This window comes from Ambystoma mexicanum, chromosome 4q (assembly GCF_040938575.1).
Source record: "Ambystoma mexicanum isolate Mex_15411 chromosome 4q, UKY_AmexF1_1, whole genome shotgun sequence".
Lineage (NCBI taxonomy): Eukaryota > Metazoa > Chordata > Amphibia > Caudata > Ambystomatidae > Ambystoma > Ambystoma mexicanum.
In genome coordinates this window covers 527,633,995-527,636,494 of record NC_090928.1, presented here as the reverse complement: position 1 = coordinate 527,636,494, position 2,500 = coordinate 527,633,995, and the positions used below count along the sequence as shown (strand labels likewise).

Genomic DNA, 2,500 nt, shown 5'->3' with positions numbered 1-2,500 from the left:
TCTTCAACGCGTTCTGATATTGACTGGTAATTGTGTTTGATACTTTCTTAGACTATTTCTGCCTCTGGCTGATGTGTATTTTCTTTCCAAACTCCACCAGAGCCTATGATTACACAGCATCGTATCTGTGGAAAGCGGCAGTGCAGGGATAGGGAAGAAAACTATAGGCATCCAAAAGAGCCCGGCTAGCTCAGTCGGTAGAGCATGAGACTCTTAATCTCAGGGTCGTGGGTTCGATCCCCACGTTGGGTGAAAACAACTAAAATTGTAGTGCTTTTTGACCAAAAAAATACATCCTATCTGTGGAAAACGGCAGTGCAGGGATAGGGAAGAAAACTATAGGCATCCAAAGGAGCCCGGCTAGCTCAGTCGGTAGAGCATGAGACTCTTAATCTCCGGGTCGTGGGTTCGAGCCCCACGTTGGGCGAAAACAACTAAAATTGTAGTGCTTTTTGACCAAACAAATACATCCTATCTGTGGAAAGCGGCAGTGCAGGGATAGGGAAGAAAACATTGGGCGAAAACAACTAAAATTTTAGTGCTTTTTGACCAAAAAAATAGAAATTGAAAGTCTCTTTACAATATTTGCAATATTTTGATTGTTAACATGCAATATATGAATGCATGTCTGGATGATGTGTAATGGGGCAATACCACACCTTAATGTATTCACTGTAAAAGAAAAAGTATGTATCATCTTACTATAAAATAAAGTGGAGAAATCACAAATAAGACTTTTTTCCACACAGGTTTAATCGGCTATTTCCTGATATTCTTCAATGCGTTCTGATATTGACTGGTAATTGTGTTTGATACTTTCTTAGACTATTTCTGCCTCTGACAGATGTGTATTTTCTTTCCAAACTCCACCAGAGCCTATGATTACACAGCATCCTATCTGTGGAAAACGGCAATGCAGGGATAGGGAAGAAAACTATAGGCATCCAAAGGAGCCCGGCTAGCTCAGTCGGTAGAGCATGAGACTCTTAATCTCAGGGTCGTGGGTTCGAGCCCCACGTTGGGCAAAAACAACTAAAATTGTAGTGCTTTTTGACCAAAAAAATACATCCTATCTGTGGAAAGCGGCAGTGCAGGGATAGGGAAGAAAACGTTGGGCGAAAACAACTAAAATTTTAGTGCTTTTTGACCAAAAAAATAGAAATTGAAAGTCTCTTTACAATATTTGCAATATTTTGATTGTTAACATGCAATATATGAATGCATGTCTGGATGATGTGTAATGGGGCAATACCACACCTTAATGTATTCACTGTAAAAGAAAAAGTATGTATCATCTTACTATAAAATAAAGTGGAGAAATCACAAATAAGACTTTTTTCCACACAGGTTTAATCGGCTATTTCCTGATATTCTTCAATGCGTTCTGATATTGACTGGTAATTGTGTTTGATAATTTCTTAGAGTATTTCTGCCTCTGGCTGATGTGTATTTTCTTTCCAAACTCCACCAGAGCCTATGATTACACAGCATCCTATCTTTGGAAAACGGCAGTGCAGGGATAGGGAAGAAAACTATAGGCATCCAAAGGAGCCCGGCTAGCTCAGTCGGTAGAGCATGAGACTCTTAATCTCAGGGTCGTGGGTTCGAGCCCCACGTTGGGCGAAAACAACTAAAAATGTAGTGCTTTTTGACCAAAAAAATACATCCTATCTGTGGAAAACGGCAGTGCAGGGATAGGGAAGAAAACTATAGGTATCCAAAGGAGCCCGGCTAGCTCAGTCGGTAGAGCATGAGACTCTTAATCTCAGGGTCGTGGGTTCGAGCCCCACGTTGGGTGAAAACAACTAAAATTGTAGTGCTTTTTGACCAAAAAAATACATCTTATCTGTGGAAAGCGGCAGTGCAGGGATAGGGAAGAAAACGTTGGGCGAAAACAACTAAAATTTTAGTGCTTTTTGACCAAAAAAATAGAAATTGAAAGTCTCTTTACAATATTTGCAATATTTTGATTGTTAACATGCAATATATGAATGCATGTCTGGATGATGTGTAATGGGGCAATACCACACCTTAATGAATTCACTGTAAAAGAAAAAGTATGTATCATCTTACTATAAAATAAAGTGGAGAAAACACAAATAAGACTTTTTTCCACACAGGTTTAATCGGCTATTTCCTGATATTCTTCAATGCGTTCCGATATTGACTGGTAATTGTGTTTGATACTTTCTTAGACTATTTCTGCCTCTGGCTGATGTGTATTTTCTTTCCAAACTCCACCAGAGCCTATGATTACACAGCATCCTATCTGTGGAAAACGGCAGTGCAGGGATAGGGAAGAAAACTAGAGGCATCCAAAGGAGCCCGGCTAGCTCAGTCAGTAGAGCATGAGACTCTTAATCTCAGGGTCGTGGGTTCGAGCCCCACGTTGGGCGAAAACAACTAAAATTGTAGTGCTTTTTGACCAAAAAAATACATCCTATCTGTGGAAAACGGCAGTGCAGGGATAGGGAAGAAAACTATGGGCATCCAAAGGAGC

At 40.2% G+C, this 2,500-nt stretch overlaps 2 non-coding genes across 2 annotated transcripts; both read left to right on the top strand.

Moving 5' to 3' along the window:
• The first annotated feature begins 952 nt into the window (after nt 1–952).
• On the top strand, nt 953–1,025 carry TRNAK-CUU (transfer RNA lysine (anticodon CUU)). The gene has a single exon. It is a non-coding gene; the product is annotated as a tRNA-Lys (tRNA).
• A 525-nt stretch (nt 1,026–1,550) lies between these two features.
• TRNAK-CUU (transfer RNA lysine (anticodon CUU)) lies at nt 1,551–1,623 on the top strand. The gene has a single exon. It is a non-coding gene; the product is annotated as a tRNA-Lys (tRNA).
• Nucleotides 1,624–2,500: the final 877 nt, after the last annotated feature.